This window comes from Callorhinus ursinus, unplaced genomic scaffold (assembly GCF_003265705.2).
Source record: "Callorhinus ursinus isolate GAN/ISIS: 27379988/994484 unplaced genomic scaffold, GSC_fseal_2.0 scaffold2, whole genome shotgun sequence".
Classification (NCBI taxonomy): Eukaryota; Metazoa; Chordata; class Mammalia; order Carnivora; family Otariidae; genus Callorhinus; species Callorhinus ursinus.
In genome coordinates this window covers 36064598-36078370 of record NW_027397064.1, presented here as the reverse complement: position 1 = coordinate 36078370, position 13773 = coordinate 36064598, and the positions used below count along the sequence as shown (strand labels likewise).

General features: G+C 40.8%; 1 long non-coding RNA gene across 1 annotated transcript; it reads right to left on the bottom strand.

Moving 5' to 3' along the window:
• Nucleotides 1-1645: 1645 nt before the first annotated feature.
• Nucleotides 1646-10046, bottom strand: LOC141370602 (uncharacterized). Its single transcript, XR_012374778.1, has 3 exons — nt 9754-10046; nt 3436-3570; nt 1646-1736 (listed from the first exon to the last, which is right to left on the bottom strand). It is a non-coding gene; the product is annotated as an uncharacterized lncRNA (long non-coding RNA).
• Nucleotides 10047-13773: the final 3727 nt, after the last annotated feature.

The following is a 13773-nucleotide window of genomic DNA, read 5'->3' as shown; positions in this document are numbered from 1 at the left end:
CCCTCTCTCGCTGTCTCTCTCTCTCTCTCTGTCAAAATAAATAAATAAAATCTTTTAAAAAAATTTGCATGGTATAATTTTTACTGCAAATCCAAGTTGAAAAGATACATATATTTGCACGGTTGCAGAAACATATTATGTTTTTAGATTTAAAAATGAATGCTGTAGATGTATCTCCTGAAGCAAGGAAAACAACAGCAAAAATAAACTATTGGGATGGCATCAAACTAAAAAGCTCTGCACAGCAAAGGAAACAACCAACAAAACTAAAAGACAACCTCCTGAATGGGAGAGTTATTTACAAATGACATATCCAATAAAGAGTTAGTATCCAAAATATATAAATAAATTATAGAACTCAAGACCAAAAACCGCCCCAAATAATCCAATTTAAAAATGGGCAGAAGACATGAACAGACAATTCTCCAAAGAATCCATACAGATGGCCTACAGACACGTAAAAAAAGAGGCTTAACATCACTTATCATCAGGGAAATGATGGCTACAGACACATAAAAAAAGATGCTTAACATCACTTAACATCAGGGAAAAACCACAATGAGATCACCTCACACCTGTCAGAATGGCTAAAATAAAAAACTAAAGGAACAACAAGTGTTTGTGAGGATTTGGAGAAAAAGGAACTCCTGTGCACTGTTGGAGGGAACGCAAACTGGTGCAGCCACTGTGGAAAACAGTATGGAGGGTCCTCAAAAAATTAAAAATAGATGGGGCACCTGGGGGCACAGTCAGTTGAGTGTCTAACTTTTGGTTTGGGCTCAGGTGGTAATCTCAGGGTGATGGGATGGAGCGCTGTGTTTTTTAAAAATTTTAAATAATTAAAAATAGAGCTACCCTATGATCTAGTAATCTCACTACTAGGGATTTACATAAAGAATACAAAAACACTGGGGTGCCTGGGTGGCTCAGTGTTAAGCATCTGCCTTTGGCTCAGGTCATGATCCCAGAGTCCTGGGATCGAGCCCTACATCGGGCTCCCTGTTTGGCGGGAAGCCTGCTTCTCCCTCTCCCACTGCCCCTGCTTGTGTTCCCTCTCTCGCTGTGTCTCTCTCTCTTAAAAAACAAAACAAAAAGAATACAAAAATACTAATTTGAAGGGATATGTATACCCTTACGTTTACTGTAGCATTATTTACAGAGCCAAACTATGGAAGCAGCCCAAGTGTCTATCAATACATGAATGGATAAAGAAGATGTGGTATATATATATACAATGGAATATTACTCAGGCATAAAAAAATAATGGAATTTTGCCATTTGCAACAACATGGATGAATCTAGAGAGTATAACGCTAAGCAAAATAAGCCATTCAGTGAAAAACAAATACCCTATGATTTCATTCATATGTGGAATTCAAGAAACAAAACAAATGAAAACAGGGAAAAAAGAGAGAGACAAACCAAAAAAAGGACCCTTCACTATAGAGATCAAACTGATGGTTACCAGAGGGAAGGTGGGTGGGGGATGGGTGAGATAGATGAAGGGGATAAAGGAGTGCACCTGTCCTGATGAGCACTGAGGAATGTATGGAACTGCTGGATCACTATATTGTACACTTGACACTAATAAAGCACTGTATGTTAAAAAAATAAAAATAAATAAAAATGAATAGTGTAAGGATATAAATCTATCACAAATTTATAGGTTTAATATACTTACATTTTTTAAATCTCACGGAATTTTTCAGGGTTAATTACAGGACTCAAAAATTCATCTAGAAAAATGAAAATGTCAAAGAAAATGCATTAAGTAATTTTTTTAAAACTTTAAAATCTTAACATGAGCCTACTAGAAACCTTTGGTGGTAAGAAATCTTTTAATGGGGTTCAGAAATCCCTTAGGTTTTACCAAAGCATTTCCTTCTGATAAATTCAGGTAAAATTAAACTCAATATTCTTTTTGTTTAATGGGAAAAAATATACTTCCATCCATTTTTAGAAAACTATGTGATTTGTCCATTCATTGAACAAGCGTGTCAGCATCCTGCTGTCTGATGGACACTGTTCTAGATGTGCCGATAAGTGGTGAACAGAACAAACTAAATCCTTGCCCCATCTCTCTAGCCAGCCAGCTACCAAACTATCTTGTCTACTTATATGCTAATGGGTGTTTTCAAATGGTACAATATAGTTTGATTTGTTCTTTCTTGGCCGTATCTCTGGACTGCTTTATTATTTTTTTGCACTTATTAAAGAAGATTTTTATTTATTTGACACAGAGAGAGAGAGAGAGAGAGCACAAGCAGGGGGAGCGGCAGGCAGAGAGAGAGGGAGAAGCAGGCTCCCCGCTGAGTAGAGAGCCTCTTGCAGGGCCCGATCCCAACACCCTGGGGTCATGACCTGAACTGAAGGCAGACGCTTAACTAACTGAACCACACAGGTGCCTCCGAACTGCTTTATTATTTAATAATAATTGTCACTTGTGTTCTCCAGGAAGCAGATGTCAAAATGAAGATAAAGGTGCCAGAGATTTGGGGCCACCTGGGTGGCTCAGTCTGTTAAGCGTCTTCCTTCTGCTCAGGTCATGATCCCAGGGTCCTGGGATGGAGCCCCACATCGGGCTCCCTGCTCAGCAGAGAGTCTGCTTCTCCCTCTCTCTGTGACCCTCCTCCCTGCTTGTGCTCTCTCTCTGTCTCAAATAAATAAATAAAATCTTAAAAAAAAAAAAAAAAAGGTGCCAGAGATTTGTTGTGGCTTATGCTTATGGGAGCGGCAGCAGAGTAGGCAGGGAAAACCTGCAGACCTCCATGTCAGTCTGACACCTGTAAGGAGAGAAGGAAGGAAGACAGGGGGAAAGAGCTCCAGACTGCACTATAGCTCTGAGCACATTTCCCTTAGCACACAGACTGCTCATACAGGGGCTCTGTGTTGGGCACAAATGGCCAGGCCCAGTGGCCCTGCCATGCTCAGTCATTGGCTGGTTGCTGCCTGGAAGGAGACTGGTCTCCACTCAAATGCTGTGGCAGATCCTGAAGACGTTGCTGCTAGAGAGCCAGCTCACAGAGCCCCTCGACACTGAAAGGTGAGCTCATTCTTGAAGCAAGGTCCAGGCAGAGTCTCCATGGCTGCCACACTAATGATGGAAGATTTCTATTTTTAAAAGCCATTTCTTCAAAATATTTTTTGTAGCCAACTTATAAAGACAAAAGAGCAGAGTGGCCTTATATCCTGCTAAATTTAAGAGCTGTGAAAGAAAGCACAAATTCAACTGTATAACGTCTTATAATTTTTGTTATCTCCAAAAGCACAATAAACACAGTTAAGAGCAAGCAACCAAGCTGGGGAAAACATTTGAAATAGATAGGACAGGCAAATTAACAGTCTTTGTTAGAGAAAATTCATACAAACTGATTTTTAAAAATTGATTAGATCCCAATAAGGATAATAGGTAAAGGGCATAACTAGAAAATTTACCAAAAAAGAAGATATAAAACAAGGGTGCTTGGGTGGCTCGGTTGGTTGAGTGTCTGATTCTTGATCTCAGCTCAGGTCTTGATCTCAGGGTTGTAAGTTCAGGCCCTGCGTTGGGCTCCACGCTGGGTGTGGAGCCTACTTAAAAAAAAAAAGATATAAAACAAATAGAATTGGAATATTTTCAACCTTACCAGTAATTAAAAATAAATACTTTTAAACAAGATTTTTTTTAACCTAAGAAACTAACAAAGTTTTAAAAAAATGTATTACTCAGTACTTGTAAGAGTATGGTGAGTTATTCGTAAACATTTCTGGGGATAGTGTAAATTGGTGATAATCTTGGACCCAATATTTTCCCTTAAAAGAATATGTGTTGGAAAATATAAAGTAGGAAAAAAGCTTCAGGCACAAAGATATTATTTTAGTTAAGACTCCTGTGAGAAACTCAAGTGGTTTAAGCCAAAAAGGGGAAATTACATGTTCATATAAACAAACCATCAAGCCACGGAAAGTAGGGTTTAAAACAGGCTTCATAGTAGACTAGTTACAGGGACTCCACAGCATTAAGTCACTCTCTCTCTCTCTCTCTCAGTTTCTCTCTCAGTATCTCTCTCTCTCTCTCTGTCTCTCAGTTTCTCTCTCAGTAACTCTCTCTGTCTTTCTCTCTCTCTCTGACACACACACACACACACCCCCCACATACCCCATACCCCTTGTTCTCCAAGCTCTGAGAGAAAAACAAAATGAAAACAATGGTGTACATTAACAGTTAGGTATTGAAAGGTGGTCTTTCCCAGCAATAATCAAAGTGTTTAAAAGGAGCCCATGTACAGTCTCTCTACCTGGCGGAGAACAAGGTAGGCACTCACTTTGGGATCACATCTTTACATCTTGTGGTTCAGGGAGGAGACTCTGCTCTACTCAGCCCGGGTCACAAGGCCATCACTGAACCAGTTCATGGTCAAGTTTCCTTGTTCCATCTCTCTTTCAATAACCCCACCTACCACAGTCTTATTTTAGATCTTCATATTCTCTCACCTAGACTGTCTGTGTTATCCCCTAAAAGGTCTCACCACCCTTCCCCTCATGCTACGCACACCCCATTAATCCATCCTTTGCCCTGTGACTGGTGGTGTTTGCTTTTTTCCCTAAAGCACAAAGCTGATTGGGTTCACCCTTTTGCAGTAACTTTTCACTGGCTCCCTGCTGCTTTCAGGATAAAGTCCATAAGGCTGCACAGTCTCACTCAACATTCTTTTCTCCCTCTGTTCTCTTTGACATTCACCATCCAGGCAGACACACTGCCATTTCTCAGGAATCTCTGTCTTTGGCACGCTCTGTTTTACTTGCCACTGTGGGGGCAACCTGCTCTGAGCAAGTGACAGCCCAAGGTCATCTTGTTTCTGTTCCACACCAGGAGCCTTTTGCTTCATGCCCTATGGCTGCTCTAACCTCACAAGGTAGGACATCCATGAGAACCTGCTGTTAAGTTAATTAAACAAGGAGTCATTAGACTGAAATGATTCTAACGTGTGGCAGCCTGGTAAGCAAAATCTAAACCTATAAATGCTCAAGGTTAAGAAATGGAAACCTAAGGACAACCAATCGCAAACAGCCAACTAGGCTTTAAGCTGTAGTCAAACAAATAATTTCCTTGCTTTGCATCCACATCTTCTCTATAAATACCTTTCCATAGTGCCTGGTAGCAGAACGCTCCTAACCACTTCTGGTTTGGTGCTGCCTAACTGGAATCAATTTTTGCTCATATAAACTCTTAAAAGTGTTAATATGCTTCAGTTTATCTTTTAACACCACTCAACTGTCAGATGAACACATGCCAAAAAGCCCAGAATAATGACAGCCTCTGAGACCACCCTTGACCCACTAGAAGACTGGAGCCAATGAATAAATGCTTTCCCTTTTTGTTCCCTAAGAGGATAATTTTGAGAAACATTTCATAAAGCTCCTCAGAAAATCCCACAGGACTGAACACCAGTCACCCATACCAGTGCCAGCCTCAGTGGCCACAGCCATGTACTGGCTGATTCTTTCCTGCTTCACTTCCTCTGGAAGCACAATCCCAATTAATCCACCTGAACTCAAATCTTTGCCTCAGGATCTGCTTTGGGAGAACCCAAGCTAACACACTAAGCTACTTCCAGGCTAACAACTTCCTGGAAGATCATACTCTGACCAAATCAGGATGGAATCCCCAAAGCCTGAGGCAAGAAGAAAGACTATGGGGAGACAACTGCCTTGTTCCAATATCAGACTCAAACTCAGAACCGGGGTCCCAACAAGCCCAATCTCAGAGCAGTCTGGCACTCAAAGAAACAGGTCAGCACACAAACTGAAGTAAATAAAATCATTACTATTATCTCTCTCAAAAAAGCATCAAGGATATGAAAGTATATTTCTGATACAAAACAAAATACTATTGGGTGCTTAGGTGGCTCAGTCAGTTAAGCGTCTGCCTTTGGCTAAGGTCATGATCTCAGGGTCCTGGGATTGAGTCCCATGTCAGGCTCCCTGCTCAGCAGGGAATCTATCTCTCCCTGTCCCTCTGCCCCTGCTGCCTCTATTAAATAAATAAAATCTTTAAAAAAAAAAAAAAAAGAAGATGACCTGTATCAGCCTGCCAACACTAGAAGTCAGATTATAATCACATGCTGTCTGAGAACTCAAACTCAGGGCCATGTGACCATCATGGAGCTATGATCACTAGACACTTCCAGCTTAACTCTAGGGCTTGATCTGCCATACAGGTGAGATGGGTGTCCCAGGTCAAGGTATATGCTGTGCAGGAGAGAACTTGCCAGGGTCTACCTCCCTATTTCTCCTTTTCCAAGGCTAGTAAATCTCTTTCTACTTTGCTCTTTCTTTTTCTTTTAAAGATTTTATTTATTTATTTGAGAGAGAGAGAGAATGAGATAGAGAGCACGAGAGGGAAGAGGGTCAGAGGGAGAAGCAGACTCCCTGCTGAGCAGGGAGCCGGATGCGGGACTCGATTCTGGGACTCCAGGATCATGACCTGAGCCGAAGGCAGTCGCTTAACCAACTGAGCCACCCAGGCGCCCTGCTCTTTCTTTTGATAGATGAATACCTTTAGTCAGGCCTTGTCCTATCAATGGGTGGGGGTAGCCAGGAGGGGATGTGGCTTAGGCACCGCTTTCACAAAGGGCCTCAAGTGGAGGACGCTATCCAGACAGCCAAGGAACACTGGGGCTGAAGAAACACATCTATTATATACCTTATGCTTGAACCCCAATATCATTCCACACCACCTGAGTGCACCATGAAAGAATAATTTAATAAATCCTATAATTATCTTGTGAGTAGCAAATTATATTGTATTATATGTATTATTATAAGTATTAATTGTCTCGATGTAAACATTTAAAATAGCACAATTTTTCTACATCTGTTTTGCATATCTTTGTTTCTTTTTAATGAGTGGGAGTAACTTAGGCCTCTCAGATTCTAAGCAGTTCTGGGTCAAGTAGCTCTTGTCTGGACATTATGTCTTTAAAGATGAACTTTGGGGGCGCCTGGGTGGCTCAGTTGGTTAAGCGACTGCCTTCAGCTCAAGGTCATGATCCTGGAGTCCCGGAATCGAGCCCCACTTTGGGCTCCCTGCTCAGTGGGAAGTCTGCTTCTGTGTCTCTCCCCCTGCTTGTGTCTCTCTCTCAAATAAATAAATAAAATCTTTTAAAAAAGATAAAGATGGACTTTGCAGATCTCTATACTGCTCAGCTATATTTTAACTAATTAGCAAATGAGAGAAATTAAACAATTATTACCTGAGTGCCTACTCTTTGTAAGATGGTGGGCAAAATGAAAAAGTAAAGGACATAGTTCCTGTCCTCAAAAAGTTTACATTCCAGAGAGAGAGATAGACATTAAGCATGGAATCACATAATTAATGTAAAATGATATTCATGGTAAGTTACAATAGGGGAATTTGACCTTTGGTGGGAATCAGAAAATTATTCATGAAGAAAGGACAGAGACCTGAGAGGAGAACAGAAATAAAGTAGGAAAACTGGCAAGGATGGGGAAGAGCATCCTGGGGAAGGAAAGAATATGTTCAAAGGCCCTGAGGTAAGAGGGAGCAGCACAGATTTGAGATTTTTTTTTTTTTAAAGATTTTATTTATTTGACAGAGAGAGAGTGAGAGAGGGAACACAAGCAGGGGGAGTGGGAGAGGGAGAAGCAGGCTTCCCACTGGGCAGGGAGCCCGATGTGGGGCTTGATCCCAGGACCCTGTGATCATGGTCTGAGCAGAAGGCAGAGGTTTAATGACTGAGCCACCCAGGCACCCCACAGATTTGAGATATTGAAAGATCGTCTGAGCCACCAGAGCAGAGAGCCAAAGAGAACAGGGTCTAGATGAGGCTGGTTGAGGGATATTACTTTGAATCTCCAGGGTTTTGATAGGAGGGAGTCATCTCACTGCTGTCCACACATACTGCCTTCAAAGCCCTACCCAGAAAACCACTGCTCCCTACCCCATATCCAAATCCTCATCATCTTTCAGAGCTCAACTTGAGCCTGAGCTTTCCAGAATAAACCAAACTAATCACTTGAAAGTCCTGAAGCAGGACTTTATCCCTGTGTTTCAGGCTTTGAACAGCAATAAAACTGAGAAGTAATGTAACTGAGGAAAGTGTTGTCCAAAGGAAGAGAATTCAAACAATATTAAATGAGTTTACAGAAGCAGGCAGAAAATAAGGAAATACACCCACACAGCAAATTTTTTAAAGTTTTTCCAGATAAGGGGACTTTTCATTCATTCAGAGCAACAGTTTTGAGTTAAGAGGGGAGTTTTCACATATAAATATTGCAATGCATGCCAAGGGATGTGGTGTAAAGATGGATTATAAAAAAGCTAAAGTAGAGAATCAACAAAACCAAAATTTGTCTCTTTTAGAAGACATCTTAAAAAATAGACAAAACTCTGGCAAATTGGTAAAGAAAGATAGCATAAATAGGCAATATTAGGAGTAGAAAGGGAACATGACATAAATACAAGGATTTTTAAAGATAAGAGAATACTAAGAACATCCTTCTGGCAATATACCTGAAAACAGATTAAGTGCATAACTGACTAGGAAAAAATATAATTCTTCAAAACTAATTCAATAAAAAATTAAATAGAGAATATCTAACTGGAATTAGGCAGAGAAAGGAGACTTGACCTCAAGTTATACAGTGCCAGTTTAGCACAAATGACAGAAAAGGCATTCAGGAATTCCTTTAAGAAGCAAAATGGGTCTTTTTTTCCCTCATGCCTATCTGTAATGCACAAAAAGAAGACTTAGTAACTAGGATTATCAATGACGAGGCAGCTTTTTCTTCTCACATTAGTATCTTGTTGGCCTGCAAGTTTCCAAAAATTTCCACTAATAATATTACCCATAAGGCCCTCTATTTTAAGCAGGTGTGGGCATTGTCAGTGGCCTCAAACATTATGGCGGCATTCTGAAACTTTTTGGTCTGCAGGACATTTTTAAATAGCAGTGGCTCTCTTGAAAGGAGTCTCAGACAACACTAGACAAATTAGCAATAATTACAATACAATTATGCTCTAGTGTAACAACGTGACTGTGACTCTCAAAGCAGCCACAATTATAATTGTCACCCTTCCGTGCCATGTTACTATTTGAACACACCCTCTTACTGCCTAACCATGCTCTGTTACATATTTTTGAGGCAATGACCTTATGTCTCACATCCAAGCAACAGAAGAGCTTTCTTTACACCCGTCTTACCCACGGCAAGCTCTATGCCATTATGCGTTGTGTCACACAAACCCCTCAGCCCACTCCAGTTGACAGATGTCAGATAAATATATGTATGCTGAATCCCAGGAAGAATTACCATTACACATTAGTCAAAGTTTGACAATTCCACCTACCCTTTTATGACAATAACCTTACACCTTATGTAGCTGAGAACTGCCAGGACCTCCCCACAAGCCAACCTGCCACAGAGATTTGTTCCCAGAGCCTGGCATACACCTTATTGGGGGTCAATGAGATGACTGTAGACAGCATTTCCCCCCATTTTAATAGTTATTAAATTTACCTTTAATATGTATTAGGAAGAAATGTAACTAGCACCTCCAATTTGGATTTTCGCAGATATTAATTCAATAGAACCAGCATAGCAGAAAATGGAAACAGCAGTAGAATGTGAATTTGGTATTAAAGATGCACACACGTTCTTAGGAAGAATGAGGATGTTTACATATTTTTAGCAAAGCAGTAAACCAAGCACAGCCTTTACAGAACCTGGGAAGGGAAGAGGCATACTCACAAGCAGACGAATCTGTGTTACATTTTGTTACAGACATGTGCAGAAGGACTGCCTATCATGGCAACCAGAGGCAGGAGAAATTGCCAAATCCTGCAGAAGAGTTGAAAGAAATCTCAAAGCACCAAGATGCTGGTGCGACTGATCCATGATCGCACAGCACTGTCATGTGTCACAAGGCTTTCTTTCTTGCTGGGACATACAGGAATGGTGAACCTCACAGTCACAATGTCTTAGATGTGATCAAATTGCCCCAAATTCCAAATGCCACGTCACGCTTGGCTGTCCCATGGAGCTGCCAGTGCCGACCGAGCAGGATGGGAGGAAATGCTGCCACGAGGGAAGAGGAGGCAGTGCAGTAAGGACAGACCTCATGCACCTGGCCCTGGGTGACAGCAGAGGGAGAACACTGGAACTGCCTTACGACTGATGTGAAGGAAACCTCTAAGTATAAAACAGAGTAGTTAGAGATGGAATATAGCAAACAAAGCTGTGAATTCTAGAACTAGCAGCCCTGCCTCTGCCCTATGCTCACTAGGTGTTTCTTCTCCTCAGGGATGATATACAGAGAATTAATAATCCCCAACAGTGCCCAAAAAGAAGGCCCTGGATAGGCTCCTGAGGGGCCCTGCTAGACCAGGTGTGGTCCCTCTCGTTGCTAAATGAGGGGCCCCAGGGTCCTGGAGAAGGGCAATGGAAAAGCCCTGGGGAGGAAGGGAGAGACTATGGGCAACACTATTTACAAATTAGTGTGGAAATATTTTAGTATTGAGAAAATCACTGCAGCCACATTGGTGCTTATCAAGTGAATAGACCCATGCTAATACGCTTTCTTCCCACCTTTTTCCTTCTCTGTACAACAGGGAGAGACTGTACTACAATGTGGACAGTAAGAGCCAGGCTGTGGACTCTGCTGTGGGCCGGAATCCCTGCTGGATGACCTTAGCAAGCCATTAACTTCTCAGTCTCAGCTGTTTCATTTATGTAATGGAGAAAGCACTCTATAGGTTTCTTGGAATTAAATGAGGGAAGGGGGGTATAATGCTTAAGCATGGTGCCCAGCACGTAGTAAACTCTCCACAAACTGAAGCTACTGGCATAGTTATCTGTTTCTCCTGCACAGAGGAATCCAGGTACCTGACCCAGGCATCGGTGGGTGACTCACATTAGCTGGGCCACATTGGAGATGTGGGTTTTGGGGTCTGACCGCTGATAGCCATTAAATACAATCACAATGAGAAAATCTGGTTTCAATTGAAATTCTAGTCTCTGTGTTCTGTGAATCAGTTTAGGGTTTCTTCCCCCCACCCAAAAAAAAAAAAAAACATTGAAAGCTTTGTACTAAATTTACCATATCTAAGTGGGTTAAAATATGTTCTTTATTTAAAAACAAATAGGCCCCAGGACAGTATGGGAGAGAGCTATCTATTTTGGCAAGTTGCCTTTCCATTAAGTGCATATTACACAGTCAACTCACCATGGCAAAGCAGTTGAGACATTTCTCACTGACCTTTCTGGCCCCAATTATCTAATGCTCCGCAAAGCTTTTATGGAAAATATCATCACAATTTATAGCTAATGGGTGAGCTGGTTACTGTCTGTGTCTTTAAAATACACCTCCTCATCTTATATAATGCTCACTTAGTACTATTTTTTACTATTATACATACTATTACAGTGAACATGCTTGTAATTTTGTCTTTGTGCCTTTGTCTAATTATTTCCTTAGAAATTCTTAGAAATAGGATGCCTAGCATAAATGGTATACAGATTTTTTTAATTAAGTATATACTGCCTTCCACAAAGTTTTTACCAATCTACACTTTTAGCAATAGTATATAAGAGTATCTTTCCTCACGCTTTCATCAATATTTAAATCTTTACCAAACTGGTAGGTGAAAATATCATCTTACTGTTTCAATTTGCATTTTTTCAGTTACTCATTAGTTAAGCATCTTTATGCTTGCTTATTAACCACATGGATTACTTACTCTGAATCCTTTGCTTATTTTTCTATAGACCCTGGCATTTTTATTGTTATAAACATTTTAAAATATAGATAATAAATATACATAAATATTATTTATGTAGATATAAATACAAATGAAGAACTCATATTATTATATAGAGAGGGTATTTTAAGTTTTCAGCTATCATAATCTTGCCTGGTAGAAAGAAATTTAGAGTCATTCTTACATTTTAGTTTCAAATATATTGTTTATAGTAAAATATATATATATTATTTATAGTAACCTAGTCAACAAGACCTGGCCACAATATATTAGTTAGTACTTTAGGAATCAAGACAAGCCAAGAAGTTATTATTAGTTAATCTTAGTTCCTCTGAGCAGGTCTAGGAGTAATTAAGGCCCTGCTTTTGATGTAACAACCTCAGGGGAGGGAGAAGGGAAAGACTTGCTAGTATTTCTCTGCTCTTAATTGATGAGGACATAAAATTAGTGACTATTATTCTATGGCATGAGACCCTTCAGTACTTGTTACTGGGGGTTGGGGGGGGCCGCATAGTGGCATTCATCCACCACCTGGTTTTCTCTTGAGTGAGAATGTGCATGTGAGGCCAGGAAGAGAGATAGGACAGTCAGGATCTTCTTTGGGGAGACAACAGGTTGAGAGCAGGAATAGCCATGAACGGAAGAGGGCTAAGGTGAGCATCCTACACAACTGGCCAGCTTCCTCCAGCTGTGTGGTAGGTGGCAATGAGCCTCCTCTGGGGGTTCTGGTGGGGCTGTAGTGCTAGAAAATGTGTCTCATTCTCCATCGTTTAAGTCACCTCAGGAGTAAATCCGTGTATGTGCTAAGGTCATGGGTCCTTCTCTGGTCTTGTTTCTGTGCAGTGATGAAATTACACTTTTGGTTTCATTTTTATTGCTCACCATTTTATTCATCAGTTTATATGTGAATCTTCATTCCTTTCCAGTTGAATTATAAACTCCTTCAAGGTAGAATTTCTTTTTTAGAATTCTTAATATTTAGCAAAGTTTTAAGTATACAATATATACTCAAATATTTATATCTACATATCACACAGCCTACTAACAGAAAAGAATTTTTAAAAGATTAAGTAATACAATGTAAATTAAATACTTTATTACTGAACTATCATTTAGTTTCCAAGTCTGTGAAATGGGAAGAAAGAAGAGCGACCACATAGGAAGCCAAAAGGAAAACAAGGTATTTTTTTCTAGGTCACAGAATTTTATGATTAGAAGGAACTATAAAAATTAATAAAAGGAGAGGCACCTGGCTGGTTCAGTCAGCGGAGCCCACCACTCTTGGGCTCAGGGTTGTTTGAGCCCCACATTGGGTGCAGAGACTACTTAAGTAAAAAATAAAATTAATAAAAGGACACCTCATTTAGAATGGAGCCAAGAGGCTGGAAAGGGGAGCTCTCATGCCCTACCACTCATCAACTGCAAATCCAACAGGAAGAGAAAGATCTTCACAAGGATACTACTTTACTATCCCAGCAGGAGGAAGGAAGGCTTTCCTCCTCCCCCAGCAACAGCCCAGCCAATGAGAGACTGTCACAACCCAGCCAATGAGAAGCTACCATACTCCAAACTCCCAATTTACTCCAATGGCTATTTTGTTTATAAGGGTCAACCCAGCCCCCACCCCTTTCCTCTATAAAAGTGTTCCTCTCTCCTTTGTTCCCCAGACATGCGGGTGGTGTTGGTGCAGCTTGCTTGTTCTGGGTTACAATTCGCTGCTATTCTGAATAAACCCATCTTTTTCTGGTAAAATAACTGGTAGTTTTATTTTTTTTTTAAAGATTTATTTGTTTATTTCAGAGAGAAAGCAAGTGAGTGGGGGCAGGGGCAGAGGGAGAGAGAGAATCCTGAAGCAGACTCCCCACTGAGCACGGAGCCCAAGGAGGGGCGGGGAGGACCCTCCATCCCAGGGCCTGAGCTCACAGCCTGAGCTGAAACCAAGAGTTGGCCACTTAACCCACTGAACCGCCCAGACTGACAGTTTTATTTTTAAGGTTAACAGAGTCTTTGA